The sequence below is a fragment of the Mixophyes fleayi genome, chromosome 2 (genome assembly GCF_038048845.1).
Source record: "Mixophyes fleayi isolate aMixFle1 chromosome 2, aMixFle1.hap1, whole genome shotgun sequence".
Classification (NCBI taxonomy): Eukaryota; Metazoa; Chordata; class Amphibia; order Anura; family Limnodynastidae; genus Mixophyes; species Mixophyes fleayi.
Window position 1 is genome coordinate 205,679,219 of NC_134403.1, and position 22,559 is coordinate 205,701,777.

The following is a 22,559-nucleotide window of genomic DNA, read 5'->3' on the forward strand; positions in this document are numbered from 1 at the left end:
AGCTCCTGAAAGTATTTTCAGAGCTAGACTCTGATTGGCTCATCTGTACATTTAAGGCAGTGAGGTCTGCAGCCTCACTGCCGGTTATAGCGTTCTGTCCTCAGTCCTGCTGCCTGCTTGTACTATCCGTTTAGGTTCCTGCTACCTTAGATTTGACCACCCGTGTTTGACCCCTGCTTGTTATTGGACCTGTGACCCTTCTCTTCTGACCTTGACCTTTTGTCTGGAATTCGGATTTTGCTTCTCTGCCTGTGAGTTTGATCCTTCGCTTGCCCTTGGATATTGCATCTGTGCCTGTGACCTTTGGACCTTGGATTCCTCTTATACTACAGTCCACCAATCACTCCACTTCTGGGAAACTCCTTTAAGTCAGTATACGCTACTCGACCCTCGGGCGGCCCGCAGCCCAGTCTGTCCCCACCACTAGGGGCTCCAGCGAACACCTGGCCTTCTGAGTAGTTCCCGAGTTTCACTGTACTGACTTGGGAGTTCCTAACACAGGGCATTTAACTTTTGATTTAATTTATTGAATTTGTTGGCATTTTCTTTTACTTTTTTAACATGGCAAACGACTGTTGAATGGTCACATAATGCCAAAAAAATAGTTGCAAGATGGAATTGTCCTTGGGCCCTCCCACCCACCCTTATGTTGTTGAAATAGGACATGCACACTTTAACAAACCAATCATTTCAGCGACAGGGCTTACCAAACAACTGTGGCTGAAATGATTGGTTTGTTTAGGCCCCCACACCAAAAAAACAATTCATCTCTCCCTGTACAAACTAAACAGGCTCTACTGAGGAAAGATGTCGTCCTCATCCTCAACCTCTGATTCCTCTCCCCCTACAGTGTGTACTTCCTCCTCCTCACACATTATCAATTTGTCCCCGCTGGACTCCACAACCACAGGTCCCTCTGTACTATCTGGAGGGCAGTGCTGTACTTCATTGAGGAATTGATTATTCATTTTTATAAACAACATTTTTTGAACGTTGTGAGGAAGCAACCTCCTTCTCCGCTCACTGACCAGGTTCCCCGCTGCACTAAAAACTCTTTCCGAGTACACACTGGAGGGGGGAAAACTCAGGTAAAATAGAGCCAGTTTGAACAGGGGCTTCCAAACTGCCTTTTGGAGTTCTACCACGTCACTACCTCTAGTTAATTTAGATTGCAAGGCTTGTAAATACTTTGAAGATAAAAAAAAGCAGGCTGCAAAGACTGTGGAGCTAGAAAGTGAAATTAAATGGACCACGTTACTTTGGTGGCTATCTATGCCCCCCCCGCCCTACACTTTTAGTTGAATATAAGAAAAGCAGCCTGCATAGACTGTAGAACTAGAAATTCAAATATACAAAGAAATGGACAAAGGCAGTTTGGTATCTGTCTGCATCAGATCCCATCTCCACTAGGAGTAAAATAGAAAACTATTCAGCAGTTATATAATCTAGAATATAAATAGAAATTGAGAAAGGCAATTTGGTATCTGTCTGCATCATAATCATCAACATCCTCCTCACCCCCAGCTACATCAATATCCTCCTCCCGGTGTACAACATTCACACCTTCATTAGCCAAATCTGTAACTGGACTGTGGGTGATCCTTCCAGCATATGCAAAGGGGGTGCTGCAAATGCTGGATGGAGTCACCTCTTCCCGTACAGTGATGGGAAGGTCAGGGTTCACAACCAACAACACCCTTGGACTCGCCTTGGGGATTTGTGATGTCATCTGTTTAGAAGGCAGAGTTCTTTGCTGTTTTGTTGTTGTTGCTGACAGCATAACTCTCTTCAATTTTTTGTGGGGGGGGGGAGGAGGAGGGCTTAGATCCTTGGGTGAAGCTGGACCACTAGTCATGAACACGGGCCAGGGCCTAAGCCGTTCCTTGTCACTCCGTGTCGTAAATGGCATATTGGCAACTTTACGTTTCTCCGCTGATGATTTTAAGTTTCTCTTTTTGCTACTTTTACTTAACTTGGGCTTTTTGGATTTTACATGCCCTGTACTAGGAGATTGGGCATCGGGCTTGGAAGACGACGTTGATGGCATTTCATCGTCTATGTCATGACTAGTGGCAGCAGCTTCAGCATTAGGAGGAAGTGGGTCTGGATCTTTCCCTACTTTATCCTCCAAATTTTTGGTCTCCATTATATGTAGCACAAGATACTGCAGAATGTGTGAACTTGGTAATATTGCAGACAGTACCAATGGACTTATACTGCTGAATTGGTTTTGCAAATTTAGTTATAATTATTTATTTTTTTAATTTATTTTTTTAGTGTGTTTTTATAACTTTTTTTTTATTTTTTAAAAACTTGGGAATAATGGGTAAATAACTATGCCCTTAGAAGCACAGAGCACAGGACACAGCACCACTGGACTGAACAGGACACAGCACAGGACCCAGCAGCACCACTGAACTCAGCAGGACACAGCACCACTGGACTGGACTGATATACTGCAGAATGTGTGAACTTTGTAATATTGCAGTACCACTGGACTTTTACTGCTGAATGTGTGAACTTGGTAATATTGCAGTACCAATGGTCTTATACTGCAGGATTGGTTGTGCAAATTTTTTTGTAATTAAATTTTTTTTTAATTAGTTTTTTGTATTTTTTTTTTATAACTTTTTTTTAATTTTTTAAACACTTGGGAATAATGGGGAAATAACTATGCCCTTAAAAGCACAGAGCACAGGACACATGACCACTGGACCACTGGACTGAACAGGACACAGCACAGGACCCAGCAGCACCACTGAACTCAAAATTGACAGAGCACAGCACACAGCACCACTGGACTTTTACTGTTGAATGTGTGAACTTGGTAATATTGCAGTACCAATAAGCTTATACTGCAGGATTGGTTTTGAAAATTTTGTTGTAATTAATTTTTTTAAAAATTATTTTTTTGTATTTTATTTTATAACTTTTTTTTATTTTTTAAAACACTTGGGAATAATGGGGAAATAACTATGTCCTTAGAAGCACAGAGCACAGGACACAGCACCACTGGACTGAACAGGACACAGCACAGGACCCAGCAGCACCACTGAACTCAAAATTGACAGAGCACAGCACACAGCACCACTGGACTTATACTGCAGAACACAGCACAGCACAGCACAGCACAGAACTAAACAGCACAGCACAGAACTAAACAGCACAGCACGAGATCTACCAGGACAGAGGACCACCTAACACACCCTCTCTCTACCCTGATCAATGCCCGAGTGAAGATGGTGGTGACTAGCGGGGAATTTATAGGATCCGAGTATCGCGAGATCCGACAGCGGGATTATGACTCAGAGCCTCGGTTTCAAGTTTTCATTTGGCGCCAATACCCGGATCTGTCTCGGATCCGACTCGGATCGGAAAGGTTCGGGTGGGCTCGGTTTTACAAAATCCTAGTGCGCTCATCTCTACTCTTAGCCAGTGCTAGATGCAGATGTCTTTTTTGCTTTTTCTTTGCGCAGTTACAATAAACCTTGTAACTATTAATTGATATCCCACACAGTACGCGAGTGTAATTATTGTTATTTCAGGTAGCTTCCTAACACATAGCCAAAGAGATGAGCAAGCGTGCAAATCATATTTCATGCAGGAACAGGATGTTTTCCAGAGATGCAAAGTTCTAGTGAAAAAGTCTCCAAGGTTTAGTTGCATCATTCATCGAAAGGCATTTTGCATTGTATTTGTAAATGAGCATTTCCCAGAATTTATAGTCTAGAAATAGAGATGAGGCAATGGCAGTCAACTCATTCTGCAGTGTAGTTCAGGAACAACTGTGAACACTTGAGTCCAAACTCCGCCAACATAATGTATTGTGCAAAATTCTGTGCCCAAATGTGGGATGAAGGAACATTTTGCAAAACAGTTTGGGAAATTTTGATTATCTTTACATGAAGCTCTAGTAAGGTGTACAGTAGATCCAGCCATTATGATTAATTTATTTAATTAACTAATTAATCATGCACGATAGTTAAAATGTGTTTTCATATATTTTTTATTTTCCATTTACTATAAAAGTACACACCAGAAAAATCTGTTCAGACTTATACAGGGATACTTTGTATTGCTTTTTGATACATCATATCATTTTATTTAGTTCATATTCAGAACACACGATTGTCAATGGACATCTGCAACAGCCCTCGTGGTCTCTGTACTAGCTCAAATCTCTGCAATCAAATCCAGTTCTCAACACCTTGAGACGTAAAATTGAAGGTGATATTTTGAAACCAACGCTCGGTTTAACACATAATATTTTTTCGTAAGGAGGGGGGAGTTTGAAACACTTCAGCAAGCAAAGGAAATATTAGTTAATGGCTTGAGATATTGCAGCGTTTAAATATTCAGCTTGGTGTAGTAGAAATGTATTTCAGCTGGCTTCTCCTGCTCCGATATAACTGATTTCTCTAGCCTCTTGGCTCACCGGAATACGTGAATAATTGGCCGAGATAGGAGGACGTTTATCAGGGAAAGTCCTAATCTGAGCAGAGACGTGAGGGTGATGGAAGAGTAATGGTTGGAAAAGTAAGAGATAAGAGGCCGGGGGTTGGATTTCCAGAACGTAGACACTTGCGATATGGAAAAAAGTAGGTTTGTAACCAGTAGTGGAAGAGAGGTGATATGGTGTATCAATTGCTAGATGTGGCTTAACCACTTGAGTGCCTGAATGCTATTACAAGGGGTCACATGCTAGCATAAGTGCTCATGTTCTTCTGTTAGAGATGAGCAATTGATCCAGTAAAGTGTATTATGTGTATAGATTCCATGACTCAAGATTAACAAATAAATTCAGGAAAATGCTAGGTGTCTTGTGATTTATAGAGAATTTATTAGAGCACTGTTTACAATGAATACAATAACACTACAAAATCACATTTACACAGCAAATAAATATTCAGGGAAAAGCAATACAGAGCTGCAGAGATGTCTACTCTCTTAAGTGAGAAATAGAGATTTGTCCCTACAACTAATACATAAGGGTCTGATTCATCTTAAGGCATAAGTCTCGTTGCGTGCCGCAACTTGCTTGAAATTGCTGTGCACATGCTCGTAAATGGACTTTACTCCACTGAACATAATTGCATGCAAGTCATGTCAAAACGCAACTGAGACCTACTACTGCCTATGAATTGAAGGGCGGAATGTGGGCGTGAAGGGGCAGTCACACATACGTAATGTACAGTAGGGCCGTGCCGAGGTTGAGCGCATGCACATCCATCCAAGTCAAGCTCTGGGCATCTCTTAGGTATGTATTTTTTAGCAGTATTACTTGCACAAGCTACAGGGCTGGTGTAAGTGCCGACTGATAGTAATGACTGACATGTTTGCATGCCACAACATCTTTGCAAGTAAAAGAAGCAATAAAAATATATTGTGTGTGCAGTATGCATTAATAACATCCTGATTTATGATTTCATGTAAAAGAAAAAAAATAACAAAAACATTTTTTTAAAAATGGATTTTATTAATGATTATACTTTTAGAAGTTCTCAATTTATTTAATAGTTTTTTTGTTGGGTTTTGGCATGCATTCTGATGAAACTTTATAAGACACATATGCACGTGCGTATCCTGCATTCTGTTGTGTCTGTCTGAATACGGCAAGGTAAGTATAGCCAGAGTGTACTTCTACATATAGTCAAATGGAAATGTTTTTTGGGTTACACTTGTACTTGAATAGGGGCAGACATGTGCAATTAACCTCTGATTTTTTTAAACGCAAAATGTGTTCACATAACGTACCAAGATTAATCAGGCCCTAAATATGTAAGTATGAATTATTTTTTAAAATGTATTAAATATGATTTATTGCATTTACAAATTATAACTATTCTTGATAAATGTCAAGCATGTTACTCCTAAAGGAAAATCAGTATTCAGCTAGATTGAAGAGGCCTTTGGAGAAATATGGTACCCTTTGTCACCTGTGCACTTTATCCTTCCAGTCCATATTGGAGTAACCTGGAAAGCTGAAAAAAAGTATTAACAGCATTACAACGTGCTTTTGTTACTCCATCTGATTGCCCATAAAACATAGCTACTAGCTACGAAGACTATTATTACTGCTCAAATTTATGCTTATAACTCTAATGTCCTGTGCCTAGTCATACTAAAGGTTGGGCATTGTTGATCAGTAGCAGAATAAAGTAGGTCAAATTGACTTATACCAAACTTCTTCCAAATTCACAAGCTCCTGTGGAAGCCTATTGGTATTACAATATTTGCATTTATATATTGATTGATATAATTATATAAAATGTCAAAATAATACCTTGAAATTAGTCCAAACACTAGTGAAACACTAGTCCAATATCCAAATATATTGACATTTGTCCTAGCTATCGGCCAAACCTAATCCATGCCAATATCCATCCTCCCAATTATTAGGTACCTCTTCTGTGGCTTTTGATTCCTCTTTGGAAGGTGTACCTTCTTCTCTCTCTGCTGCGCTGGTGAGTGATGTACCTTCTTCTCTCTCTGCTGCGCTGGTGAGTGATGTACCTTCTTCTCTCTCTGCTGCACTGGTGAGTGATGTACCTTCTTCTCTCTCTGCTGCACTGGTGAGTGATGTACCTTCTTCTCTCTCAAGTACCTCTTTAGCAGCTATCTCCTCTGGCCTACCTATTGCGTCCATTTTCTCTGGTACTACCTTACTGGTATCTTACTATGCCCACATATACAGTGTGTCCCAGTGGAGGGTCTTCTCAGATGTTCCGTCTTCTTCATGGAACACCTCCTTTATGGACATTGATCAGTCATCTGCTGCATTCGACATCTACCATCCACTGGACTCTGTCTCGGTTTCCTTGCCAAGAATCTTCTCCAGATTGGATGATCATCTGCTATTCAGTATCCAGGAGGCTCTGCCGATCCTTACCTCAAAATTGAAAAGCAGTGGGAGACCACTCTTCAAATATTTTTTCTTCCTCCAGACAGTCACGTGCGAAGTGTCCTGAATGCTGACACTTACAAACTAGCACTCAAAGCAAACCCCTCCCCTGTACAGACATGCTGTTGCCACTCCGGGGGCATGCCGCAACCACATACAGTTGCAAGTCAACATCTTTGGGTGCCATAGCACCTTGTCCCACCACTGCCTAACTGAAAATGCAAGAAACCCTTCACACATCATTTGTACTGTTATATAAAATCCATGTAGTCTTGTAATAACAGAATTTCACTCACATTTTTGGAATGCATGTTACTCCTTTAGGAGTGGTCAGGCATTTCAAAATAGCTGTATCTGTATTATATGAATAATTATGCAGTTTATCTAAGGCTTGTGCAAAACTATAACACATTATATAATTGTATGATTAATTATCAAAGATCAATAAATGCAACTATATATATAGGTCATAAATACTAAAAGTATACAAGCTCCAGATTATTAACCCCTTCTAGCCTGAAATTTTAGTGCCTACTAAACTAAAAAGGTTAAGGAGAATTTAACTCTTTAACTTGAGCCATTAAACCAACACAAACTCCAATTGCAGTCCCCAAATTTCCCACAGCCTACGCACCATCTATTTATTCTAATTACATCTCATTAAGGCAGTTAGAAGTTAAGTTCTGTTCCGAGGCTCCTCCATCCCACTGGTACATTATTATTTTGTTATTTTATCTTTCACAACCACCCATCTTCTAAAAAAAATTAACCACGCGTCCGCTTATCCACAGCTATCAGCCTTGATTGAAAGCTAATGAAAATGCTGTCCCACGTCAGTTTATTCCTTGTATCCATTAAGAATAATTATGGCTGAACAATTTTTGATGTCTGTAACCTTCGCAAGTGTTGCTAATGGCATTATAAATTGCTCCTTGTCCAATGAGTAACGCAGGATGCTTAATTCCGAAGCTTTCTGTCAACGAGGTTGATTTGTACGGCTAATGAGTGCATTTTAAACAAGAGGCACAGCTCATGCATCCTGATGCCAATAACAAGATTTGGTTCAATAAAGAGGCTTGTCCGTAATAATTAGCAGAGGCAAAAGCTTCAGGTTGGTCTGATGGAAGCATGTACATCTTTGTTTTTACATGTACTTAAAGCACAATTCAATTACCTCATTTTTGACACTTTATTTTATTTGTGCAGGTGGATCCACACATTTTTACTTATAGAAATGCATCCAGAAATATACAACATATTTATATTTAAAATGAAATGCTTGAATTTGAAAATATGTTTGATTTAATTTATTGGTGAAATTAAAGATCTTTCAGTCATTGACTAAACCTCTCCAAGGACAATATGAGCGGCAGTGACATCTGTTGGCTATATTGGGGCATTATCTACAATAATGGAGAAACAGTATCTTCTACAGAGCAAAAATGGTATTATAAATGTAAACATGTTAAAGCCCAAATTACAATTATTTGAATACAGTAAAAAAAAGTTTACATTTTAATGTTACTTCCTTTTAAGGGAAACTCTTTCATGGCCCATATTGGACAGCGGAGTAAATATTGTAAACATGTAATATATTCCCTAATCTCTTTCCAGGGTACAGACAAGAAACAAATAAACACATTCTTGGTTATGTTGCTGGGCGGAAGCATTACCAAACTCCACCATCTTATACAAGTTTGGTATTGGTCATTCTTGCACTCTTGTGATTCTGTCTTTCTTTATAGCTTTGCTCAAAAAAGGTGGGTCTCTCCTTATCTTAGCACTGTATTTCGGTCTCACACCCCTTATGGCTGCCTTATATGAGCATCCTTAGAAATTGTAACTATAGATTATTCATGTTGCCTTCCATAATTGCATTGCTTCATTAGCATCAGTGAAGCCAGCCACCCAACATTTGGCAGCTGGGCTATGTCATATGGGTAATCCTTTTCCCATCCTCTTTTCAGTTTACAGAGAAGGAAACAAAAACCAATTCTGTTTAGTTATGGTGCTGGGCAGTAGAATCATCAGCCCACATCTCTCACAAATTTGCAATCAGTTACTCCTGTACCCTAATGATGCCAGCTTGTTTTATGTCTGTACTATTAAAAGTGGGCAGATTATTTCTTGCCACCATCTCTTTGTTCCGGTATAAAGTATTCTTACATTGGCATCTCTAGCTTTTGTCACTTCTCCACCCTCACTGGAGTTGTTGGCAGGAGAGGTTTAGTAGAGCACCATTATAAACAGTGATAAATTTATTGTAGGGTATTAATAAACCTATGCCATCTTGAAAAGTTCACCATGCAGTCATGTTCTCCCCTTACCTGAAAAAGTTAAAGGTGACGGCGATCACTGATCACCATCCAGAGGTTACGCACATCCACAGGTATTTTTCTTGATATCAGACTATTTTTCCGATATATTCGGGCTCATGCTGAACTGGATAGAAGCCAGTTTACATAGTGTAATATAAGCAAATTTGTACTGTGCATGCCCACAAAAAAAGCATAGGCCTACGTCCATATGTAGATTTGGTACTAGTTCCTCCTAAAGCTTGGAGAGGCAGAACAGGAAGTGAAAAGGCCAAGTACAGTAAGGGTTTGTTCACGTAAACCTGCATGAAAACACTTATACTCCTGTCAGTAGCCGTATCTCTTGCAGTTGATGGAGGGCAGGGGCTGATGATAACAAAGATCCGCAGTATCTAGTCGCTTCTGATTGGATGACTGCAGATACACCTCTCTAGCTGACAATGATTCCTTCATTGGTCGTGGCTGTATTATAGGATTTAACTGTTGTTTGCTAGTGTAAGTTTTTTTTCCTTCTTCTGGTCAACCCAACACTGCACTGGATTTCTTTAAAGGTATGTTACAAAAATGTTATATTCTACCGAATAGTGAATGTGTTTCATGCCATCAAAATAAATGTCAACAAACATTTCTGCTTAATACATTTATATTACAATTATTTGTCTAGGACTATGTGATTGTGTGGGTTGGGTACGTTATTCCGACAACAGTCTTACCGACTACGACTATATAGACAAAGAACTTCCGATTAGTAGAAGAGCAACAATCATTAAATGCAGACTTACATTAAAACACACAAAGGACATTTCCAATGAGTCTCCATCCAGGCAACTAGATATTGGGAAGATACTGCATGCCGGCACTTGAGTTGTATGTCATAAAACAGAGCGACATGGACATTTCTAAATTTAATGCTGCAATGGCAGGACCCAGCAACTCTACCATTTAATATAAGGATTAGGGTTAGGCACCGGTAGCACCGGATTGTGTATGGTTAGTGACAACTGCATATTCCAAAAGGATGTAAACAATATTAAAACAAGAAAAAACATATTTGAGAAAAATATTAAAAAAACTAAACTCAGTTCTCAAAAATGATGTATCTATTCTGTGTATAGGGCATATTTAATTAGTAAAATGAAATGATTATTGCAATACTAACAATTTCTCATCCATGCTGCACACGAGAAAATGACCCAAGCATACCTGGATGGCATCCACTGTAAATTAGGTGTCATATGGGATTATCTGGGTCATCTTATGGAATATCTGGAATTGTTTAAAATGCCATAAAATAGTTTATGAAAACAATATAATTTGAAAAAAATAATCCAAATAAATATGTTATTGTTGTTTAAATCCTGCTGTTTCACTGTCCACACAATGCGTGTTTGTATTAAAATGAAGGTAATACAATAATACTAAACAGGTGTGATTAATGTTAGATATTAGTGTTGCAGTGACAGGACACTATACATATACTTGATAAGTAAAGGTAAAAAGTGTTTATTGGTTACAAATGGTGCAGTCACAGACTATTATCAATGTCCAATACACAATCAATACATACATAATAAGGTAGTAATAATCATGGGCCTGATTCATTAGTGATCTTATCTTGTGCAAAAGTTAAGATGCTTATTTTTAAGAAGAAACGGGGAGATAAGAGTGAAGTTAAGATGGATTTTCATCTTAACTTAAGAAATTCTTCACTTACGCAGTGGATTTTGCTTATTATCTCCCTTTTCTGAGCATGCACAGAGTGGATTTGCTTAAGATAAGCAAAAAACAGCATATAAGATCACTAATGAATCAGGCCCCATGTCACAGATAAACCCAGAATGGGGATTTCACATGGGGATGTGTCAGGGCACCAGTAATATGCAGTATTCATATAGCATTATTGTAATCAAGTAAATATTGTTTAAGGGTCCTTTGCTAACTGCGAGCAGTGTATTCAGAAATATGACATATGTCTGACATACACCTGACATAAACCTGCCGCAAATACAACTGGTGCACAGCTGGATGTATCTTGAGATGTGTACATCTCAGCATACAGGCGTAAATACGCTATTTTTATGTGCTGCGTCTTTGAACGGCAAATTTGAATGCATAGGAATCCAGCTCAGTATCAGGTAGCTAAATACATACATAACACCTTTTCTAACAGTTAGCGCTAATGAGCTCCTGCAATTCTGTAGGAAATAGGTACACTCATTACTTGATTAACAGGCCTCAGAGGACCCCTTTTTAGATTGCAGACTTCGCCAAAATGTTGAATATCTGGATCCACATATTTATTCCTTCTAGATTAGATTTATAGTACAGTATACCATTATGCCCTGTTGTGATAATGTTTGTGGACCTTGTGTGATTATTGTTATTATATTGTATTTATATAATGACAATATATTCCTGCTGTGTGCAAAAAGTGGGTTAATAATGGGTTACATAAAATGTAGTATACAAATGCACATATAAAGCCAATATACACCCCTGCTTGCAAGAATTTATCATCTATAGTTTTCTCATTAGGGAGCCTTACTAATACAAATATTAATACTTTGCTATTAGCATTATTATAACTATTCTGTGAACAGTACATTTGATTATTTTGGGCATTTCATTTTGTTATTCCTTATTCAACTAAATCATTATTTGAGTTCTTTTACATTCACATGGCTGCATTCATGCAGTGCTGATAGTGAATAGTGGATAGTGAAGAATAATAATAATTCGTTGAATAGATACATGACATGTTTCGTGACATCACCTCCTCCCCACGGGCTGAGTAAACAGTTACTGTGCGTTCCGGTGACCATGTTTGCAGATTTAGAAAAATAAATGTATTACAACAATATGTCATTGTAATACATTGCTTCTCATGCCAGTCCAAGTCTGTAGAGACTTGACTTCACTGACCTCAAGCCTCCTCATGGGGCTCTTACTGCGAAATAGCCTACAGGCTCTTCACTTGTTCTCCTTAGCAAATTTAAGACCAACCATTACTGACCTGCACAACAGTTGATGTTTGTGGACTGATTGGGGATATCCAGAGGACATTACAAAGTAATAGTGGGAATGTAACCACGTTAGTGTAGCAAGTTACACAGGACATTGCCATATCTAGGGATAGTCTCTCTTATAAACAGGTTAATATATGAATAATCTAGGTTAACATATAAACATATAAATAATGAATATGTGCCTTGTCTTACAGATAAAAATCATGCTTCTGTTATTGTTAGTCTAGGTACAGCAATGCTAAACATACTCTGCTTACCTTCTCGCTATGCTTGCTTGAGGGGACATGTACAGTGATGCATATTATCACTAAAGACTTTTACAATAGCAGGAAAAGCTTGATTTTATAAGATTTTTCAATTCTGTGCAGTTTGGAAGCTACTATATCTAAATGTTCATATTACAATAATAAATAATCATTACAGCTTATCTGAATGATTGTTTTGTTTTCAGTTGGATACATGGTGTGCATGTGTGACATATTTGGCATAGTAATACTACAACATTTGAATGTGACTGTACCTTCTTCTAATGTACTGTAAGTCCATAAAATGACTAGGGGCAGCACGGTGGCCAAGTGGTTAGCACTTCTGCCTCACAGTGCTGGGGTCATGAGTTCAAATCCCGACCGTGGCCTGTGTGGAGTTTGTATGTTCTCCCTGTGTTTGCATGGGTTTCCTCCCACACTATAAAAAACATACTGGCAGGTTAATTGGCTGCTATTAAATTGCCCTTAGTCTCTGTGTGTGTCTATATTAGGGAATTTAGACTGTAAGCTCCAATGGGGCAGGGACTGATGTGAATGAGTTCTCTGTACAGCGCTGCTGCATCAGTGGCACTATATAAATAATTGGTGATGATTATGATAGGTTAGGATTACACAGTATTGCTCACGGTGTAGTTAGGAAATAAATCTGATGGGTTTCAATCAGTTCGGATATCTGCATATCAAAATATTCCTGTTTTTGCTCCTCGTACATCTGCCTTTGCAACACACAGACATTGAATGGGCAGGGCCAGCATTTAGGTGGCAAACTAAATAATCTGATAAAAGCCATCTAAGCCTCTGTTGCAAAAGTGACTCCCGTGAACATACCCTCTTCCCTTGTTGCACAAGAGGGATTGATCTCTGTTACACAACAAATCATGTATTCATCCCAGTGGGCCATTATGTGCACATGTGTCACAAACAAACTTACCATAAAAAACTGTCTAACTGAATCTTCCAGGAAAGTTGAAAACAGCCCCTGTCAGTGAGTTTTGTGGCACCATGTATACCATGCAGGAGAGCCTGGAAGTCAGCCGCTACACTTTACATATATTTACCATGCTTAGTCTGAGTAAGTTCATCCATTATTTCCTAGCAGAATCCAGATTTTATCTTATTTTTTGCCAAATATGTAACTCTGCCACTGCCTTGTTTGCTTATTGAGAATAAGGTTTTGATCCTTTTTCCTATGCTCATCTGCACCGTGTATGGTTCAGAGCACTAAAATTGCTAATGCTTCCCTCCCCTCCCCTGCAAACACCATTCACTGCCGTACCGAAGAGTGCAGATCAGTAGTGAATGAGAAATACCTCCCAAATTTCCCACCCACGCCACAAAGTTGGGACTGTCCCGTCAAATTTGGGACAGTTGAGAGGCATGGTTAGTCATATGCTGAGAAATCCCTATCTGATTATTTTCATGTTACTTTTATCAAACACCTTATAGATTTTGAATACTGGTTATTCTATATGGTTCCAACAGGATTTTGAAGTGCCCCTGAAATTTGCTACAACTCTATATGAAGGAGCAACGGACCTCTTAATTAATAAAGCAATGCAATGCAGAGCGGAACTCCTTGAAAAGTTGAGTGTGCAAAGAAGTGAAAGCGTCTTTAGTAACTTTGAAACTGTAACACTTGGCAAACGCTGAGCTCTGTTGGTCAAAGTGGCCTGGGATACAGTTGCATGCCATACGGTCACTTCTCCTACTACTTTAATTGTAAATCTATCAATTTCCATTTACTTACATTTTCCATACCACCACTTCTACATTTTCACTATGACCTCTGCTTACCATCATAAGATAAACCACTAAAGAGAGATAATAAAAGAGAGAATAGGATAACACTGTTAACAATGGGACTGCCATATATAATAAAAAAGGAACAGTATCTCTACAGGAGTTTTTCTGGACTTGAAAACCACATTTGCAAGATACAAAGATTGTGAGTTTTCATCTCCAGGCCCATTGTATTCACCATCCCCTCTTATAGATGTGCCTTCAAGATCAATAACCAGTATGCCTCCTCTCTCATGATTGTTTTCTGTTTATCCTGTTAGCAAGTTTTCACTTGCTCTACCCCACTGCTCTGTCCCTATCTGAACCTTCTCCATATCTTCACTCTACTACATAAACTGTACTGTTACCTCTGTATTGTTGCATATGGTACTTGCCATGTTTTAATGTCTTACCAACAATGTCACGTTATATTATGACATGTTGTGTCATCCACTTGTTTATCCATTTCATCCTACCTACTATGTAGAACTCTTGAAGCACCATATAAATAAACACATAATAATAAATATAATAATAATAATAATAATAATAATAATAATAATAATAATGATAATAATAAAAATACACATTTAGGCGTTATTAATGGAACTTATATATCACAGGCATATCAGTGATCATAAACAGTTGTTTACTGATGACATTATTGGCATGAAACTTATTATCAGGACACTTGTGCTGTTATATGTAATAGGTGTCAGCGACGTTGGTGGTAGATGTTAAACCACAAGAAGCTTTTAGACTTAACCAATTTGTTGGTTTTATTTCTGAACTAGTTGTAACAGATGATATATACATATATACAGTTGCTCACAGTTGATACTGACTGTAACAGACAGGCAGTATTATAAGCTTATGCAGTTAGTGTACTCAACACTATTATAGTACATTAATGTATGCAGATGTGCGTAAGCTTATATTGTGGTCAATATCAGAGAACAAGTTGCTCATATATATTTTGTGCCTCTGCTCACTTTATATATCTATATATAAGTAAGTTTACTCTAAAATGATGCAGCTCCAGTTATCACGTCTTTTACAATTCAACTAGCATTGTAAGTATCTGAGAGCAGAACTTCTTTTCTGTGCATGCTCAGTAGAGCAATGCGGGCAGTTGGAGGCTGCCCCACTTCCTGTCTTCACTATATCACAGAGGACAGCCCTACCAAGATGGGAGACTGAGCGTAGTGCTCCATATTAACAGACATATGGTGTATACCAACTTTTATTGTCAGCAATGAATGTATGCACTTAATTTATTTTATTTTGTATTTTTAGTTCATATGACATGATTATAGGCAACTACTTCATATTTATTTGTAACCCTAGATTTGCACCTGTCTTCCACTTACAACATTGAATCGTAAGCATAAGTGCAATTTGCAATTAAAAAAGTTGCACACAACTGTATGTGTATATATGCTATATTCATAGTTGAAGATGCATCATGCTAGAAAGTCCCAGGTCTGAATAGCCGCAGCTACGGCAATAATGTTCCCTTCATGACCATGCACAAAGATATACTATGGAAATAGCTGTATATCTCACTCTGAATCAGGGCCGCTGTATTTGCTATAAGGACATGATTACTTTTACTGCCTTTACCATCCAACGTACCCAACGCAGTGCATTATACATTTAATACATCTTAGATTCATTCTGAAGATGAAAGTTTGCAAAACAGGCTACATTGTATACAGTACTGTGTGTAATTGTTTTATTGAAATAGAAGAGCAAATTTAATTGAATGCTGTTGACGTAGAGGTGATTGGCAAATGCTGTAACAGTAGAATACACCACTAATGAAAATAATTTTATAGTGTAGCTTCCAAGTTAAGTGAACATCTTGTTGTGTTGAAAACTGCTAATAGTATTTTTAACTCATAATTATGCCATGACCTTTATATTGCCATTTGTTTTCATTGGTTGGCACAATTTGCATTTTAGTTGATAACACAAAAAGAATAGACTTGTACTGGTTTCCTATATCTTCCCTTCAAATGGGGAAAGTGCAATCTAAAAAAATATTACTGTATATGTAGTGTGCACACAGAAATGTCGCTCAACTTGGGGGGATGCTGCTCTCTGCTGTGCTGCATTTAATTATATAAGATATTGTGGCTAAATAGAATTCAATAAAATAACCAAACATTGAATGTTTTTTAAAAAATTGTTCAATATACTGTATTTGCTCATCTCTATTTCACATCACATGTAGTAAACAAATTGTTGTTGAACTTTGCTGTTGCCCTCTTGAATGATGATGTTGTCAGCCCTACATTGTTTTTGGTTAGAAGATAGCTAAATAACTGCTTGCTTATTTTCAGATGATTTGAGTCTCATGGTAGAAAAGGCCATTTCGCCGAAGTGCAAAGGTCCAGTGACGCCAACTTTGAGTTCTGCTTTTTCTTTGCCATTCCATTGAATGCCATTCTGTACTCTTTTGTTCATTCACATGTCACATAATTTACAGCATAAGAATCAAGCTGTGTGGTGTAGTTGGGGTTACTGGGAACAGTTGATACCAAGGGCTAGATTTACTAAGCTGCGGGTTTGAAAAAGTGGGGATGTTGCCTATAGCAACCAATCAGATTCTAGCTGTCATTTTGTAGAAGGTACTAAATAAATGAAAGCTAGAATCTGATTGGTTGCTATAGGCAACATCCCCACTTTTTCAAACCCACAGCTTAGTAAATCTAGCCCCAAGTTCCATACTTTTGAACATTTAATTAATATCTACCTGTGAAAATGTCACGTAGTACTATCTAACAATTAGTAGCCCTGCTGAAACCCTGCGCTCTGACATAGGTATAAAATCAAGAAATCAGGTGCTCCCAGATGCTCTGATTAATTATTTACACCTAAACTTCTCATACAAGTACATTGTGCAGCATTTAACAAAATAAATGGCAATAAAGCAAATGCACATGGTCATAACATATCATGTGGAATGATAAGCAAAATGTTTTCCCTATGCAGTATATTTTCTTTTATCAATCTACTTTACAGGTACTTCAATTGAGAATACAAAAGGTACTTGTACTTATAATAGGAATATATCCTCTGTACAGCTACAATATGTATTTTACTTGTTTGCAGGGACAATCTGGTTCCAAAACATCACTTCTTCTCTTCCTACTTTTATTACACTTGCTTTATTTGTTCACTGCCTACATTGTTCATTGAAGCGGACCAGAGTAATACATTACAGCGCTTTAGTGTCCGTTTAACACCAAAACGGCTGGTCTGGGAGTAAAATATATATGACCCTACATTTATTTTTCAAGACAAACAACTATTACTACTCGCCATTGATTTTTATAGAAGACTAGACATATTTTCCAATATTTCCAGACCGAGAGGTCAGCTATAAATGCAGGTTGTTAGACCCACCGGTGTCCTCCAAGATAACTGCTTAACCCCTTTGATTCAAGCAATTTTATTTTACTCCGTTCAACTGTTTCTGAATGGTTTGTTGTACAAAAGCCCGCATTAACTCTTTGGCTCCCAGCAAACTGCAGATCTATTAGGCACGGCTGGGGTTAACTGTTCTAAGTGATTTAGAAAAGATCATGAAATTTAGAAAAGATCATTACTTGAACAGAGAGCAAAATGTCTTTTTAAATTGTTTTCTAAAGATCTGAGTGCCGAAAACAGGAAAAGTTTGATAATCATTTACAATACTATTATAAGAAGTGATCTGAAAACCCCTAAGATGTCAGTGGCGCACGCAGGGGGGGTTTCTGAGTCTCCAGAAACCCCCCCCCTGCGCTAACTCAGTGCCCACCATAGCGGCACTGTCCTATACAGCAGCTGCGGCGTTGTCAAAGAAGCGTCCGCGGTGGTGCTGTATTGTATACAGCACCGCCGCGGACGCTTCTTTGGCAGCGCCGCGGCTGCTGTATAGGACAGCGCTGTCGAAGCGGAGCTGCTGCACATGCGCAGCAGCTCTCTCTCGTGGTTGTTTTTTTTTTTTTTTTTGTCAGGGGGGAAATCCCCCCCCTGACAATCCTGCTTGCGCCCCTGGATGTATGTAAAACTATTCAACAAAATAACAATTAACCAAAGGGAATGTGTAGTTTAGCAGCAGGTAAAAATAACAAGGAGGCAGGGGGTTCACTCTCTTATATCTGATATCAGATATTTACTCATAATATATAACAAACTATATGATTCAAATCTTAAATCATAGCATCCTGTTACCCACTGAGGGTAACAAAAAGGGGGTGAGGCCTTTTAAATTGTGTCTGTTAGCTCCTCTGAAGAACTCATTCCGTTAATTAATTGAGCGTAGAAAATGAGACTTCCCCTCCTTCAACTTAATGCTGTTGCTTCCAGGTTACACCACAGGCCGGGAGAAATTCGGGAGCTATACAAATGAGTAGAATCTCTGGCTAAAGGCAAAGAGGTCGTAGGTTAAATGTAGATAGCTTCTCCGAAGGACACGCGCCTGCATCCATTTGCATTTTAATATCCTCAACGAGAGACATAAGATCTGCGTTTTTGAGGACAGCTTGTTTGCAAAACACCATTAACGGGATATTTATAGGGCCAGCGGCAGGCCGACCCTTAGCCTTGTTTTGTTAAACACAAATGAGACATTAATCAGATGGACTTCCGGCCACAGTTGCTATTGTCTTCAAATGTCAGTGAGAGACGTTATCGTCAATGCAAAGCTTCAGTCCTAACTGCTGCCTGGCTGAGCAGCAAATACTGTCCAATATAGGTTTCATTTCACTCTTTTGTTGTTAGCTGGTAGAATAACATATGTCTCACTTTGTATTTCTGACATTTTGGGCAGAAAGTGTATATTTGCCAACAGCTGAAAATAGTTTGCAGGGACTGTACTGCTGGACTGGTGAACCTGCACTCATTTTTACAAACATTGCATTCACATGGAAAGTTGCATTTGCTTATATTGTGTAACTTTAGATACAAGTTAAAAGCTGTGGTTCAGTGCCTATGTTCCACATAAATGCAAAACTAATAAATGATCCCTATTGTTAATGACCGCTGGATGTGAATGCAGTAATTATTACAGACGTGTGGTGTGAATGAATACCAGTATAAATAACCAGGCCGCATTGCAAATAAAATTGTTACGGGGGTGCTGTGCCCAGCTTGCGGGATTGAGAAGCTGCAGACCAACATGAAGCGGGCATGTGGCTTCTTATACCTCTGTGACTAGTTAACCATCTAAATATGGCGATGGCTGTGACTCTGGAACGATGCAGACCCAGGATAAACTGCTTTGGTGTGCAGTGCCGGCCTACCTTGTACTGGCCCACTGGGGCATGCCCTGATAAACAACTATGAAATATCGTCTTATCTTTTGTACTTTCTGATGACAGAAGATGTCAAAGATACAAATACAAAATACAGACTACGGGCCTGATTCATTAAGAATCTTAAATTAAGCAGTTTCTTATTTTAGTCTCCTGGACAAAACCAGGTTACAATGCAAGTGGTGCAAATATCAACTTTAAATTTCAGTGTACAAATAAGCTATCAAGTATGTGTGTGCTACATGAAAAAACAGTCAGTATTTAACTTATGTGCAAAACATAATGCTAATTTTCACCCCTTGCATTGTAACATGATTTTTCCAGGAGACTTAAATAAGAAACTTCTTAATTTAAGATCCTTAATAAATCAGGCCCTACATCAGTACATCTTTAATAAATCAACTGCAGTCCAAATAAAACACTTTTATTTATATACTTATATTGCTCTAAACCAGCCTGCAATTTTAAACAATAATTGATAGCACATAGTTAATATTAAAATTACTTCAAAATTAGGTACAAAACCATAATAAAGGTTGCAGCGTTTCTACAATCCGCTTGCTTTACTATTTCTAAAAGAGAATACCTCTCTTACTGTAATGAGCACTTAATATCTATTACCAGGTTTTTTTTTGCCTATTCTGTATATAACATATAATTAGTGTTACCTGCTTATAATGTCACAACTGCTCCTTGCCTATATACGCTACACTACCTGCTGTCTTATGGGCTTATTTATGAAAAAGTGGAGGTAAGGATGATTTTTTATCACAGCTTGTCACAGTGATAAAAAAATTCTTATCACCACAATTTATCAAAAACAATCTTGCAGCGTATTGCTGAGCTCCCGGGTGATATTGGTCTAGAGCAGTGTTTCTTAACTCGAGTCTTCACGCACCTCTAACAGCTCATGTTTTGAGGATTTCCGTTGAACAGGTAGTATAATTACTGACCAAGTAGACTATGTCACCTGTGCATGATTAAAGAAATCCTGAAAACATGAGCTGTCGGGGGTTGCATGAGGACTGGAGTTTAGAAAGCCTGCTCACACAATCTAAGGCAAAGGCCAGAGCAAGCAGCAAACAGGCAAGTGCAAGGCATAGGAAATTCACAAAAAGTTGCAGCAATACTGAGAACCTCCCTCTTATGGGCAGTTTATTCATGCCAAGATTGCTATTATATAGGCACAGTGATATTATGATGCACCACATCACGTGACATGTCCATGTATGCATATAGCAGTACATCTTTATGTGCTGGTGCGTTCATATTACAGATTTCTCATGGATGCACAAGACATCGGAGACACCAATTAGAAACTGTTAATCTCACTGAAAGAATTGCTGTGCTAGAACTTATGTAGCGCTGTTGCCCTGATCCAAGAAGGTCACTACATGCATTGCTATTTTGAAGAGATCATATTTCTCCATTCTAAATTCTTAGGCATCTTATGGCTCCACTGTTCCTTCTATTAAACTGCCTCTGGACAATTGCAGTGAGAAGTAGGGATGGACCCAAATCCTGCTAGTTCTGAGCTGGTGCATAATTCACATCCTCTTGCAGATGGGAAATGGCAGTGCATGTCAAGAAATGACCCAGAAAATACTGCTGGATTGTTCACACACAACAGTATGACAAGATAGGGGGATCTTGGCCACAAGCAAAATAACATCCAACCAACCTTGGTCTACTGCTCAGAAAAATGCCACTTGCATAAAGCACAGTACAGTCAGTCAGATAACTGGTGAGTGGTGAGTATCATTTCAGACTGTTGCACTGGTTGTGCCTTGTCATGTTTTGCATCCATCTAATAACCAAGACAAGATCCACTCCTACCAAAACTAAATGTATGATTGCAGTGGGCTTAGGAACGCAATCACAACAATAACATTGTGATGGGGGAATTTTAATCCAAAAAATTGACGAACAAAAGTGCAACATATTTCATAATTACTCATTTTCAACAGTCCACACCAGTATTATTGAAGACAATAGACCAAATAATGGCTGCACGGCTATGATTTTTTTTTTTACTTTGTTGAAGGTAAGTGACCAAAGGTATGGAAGTGATTAACTCGGTCAATTCCCTTCCAAATGCTGTGACTATTCCTGCCATCTAGAAAATCACTATGGCAAATACAAATTTTCTAGGTGTCTTTGTCACTGATTAATTTATGTAGTAGAAAGGGAGGAATGCAGCATTTGGCTCACCATTGTTTAATGGTTCATGTCTATATACTTATAGGCCCGGCGCTCCCATTAGGCAAGGTTAGGCAGTTGCCTAGGGCGCTGAGCTCTGGAGGGCTCCTGGAGGGTGCCACAGAATGAAAATTACTTTAAAACTGTGCGGCGACCGCTGACCATACCTTTCACGGCCGCCGCACAGCATTTAGATACATCCACGGGGAGGGGGGAAGAGGCTATTGCTCACCACCGCCGCCTCTCTGCTCTGTCTCCTCCCCTCCACTCACTGACTGTTGGGCCGTGACATCATCATCACGGCCCGACAGTGTCAGTGAGTGAAGGGGAGCAGATGGAGCAGAGAGGCGGCGGTGTTGAGGCAAGGTAAAGAAAGACGTGGGGAGGGGGGAGGAGGGAGACGATTTTCAAAGTGTTTCTGCGGCGGGCGGGGGGACGGGGGCGCCAATTTTTGCGGGGGGGGGCACCGATTTTGACAAAGTGCCTAGGGCGCCATGGACCCTAGCACCTGCCCTGTATACTATTCACCGGAAATGTGAAAAACTCATCCCAAATTTAAGTCCCACTATCAACAACTAGCTAAATGTGCAAAGACAAGCTCTGGGGAACAATACCCCAGATCCAGCCTTCTAGATACTTTAATTTAACCACTAGTGATGTAATTTATACAGATATAAATGTTTAGCTGAGAATAGATATAAATGTTTTTAATTTCTACTGTTTTCGCCTATGTTTTGTCCATCTGGCATAGGATTTGAAGGCAAATGCAA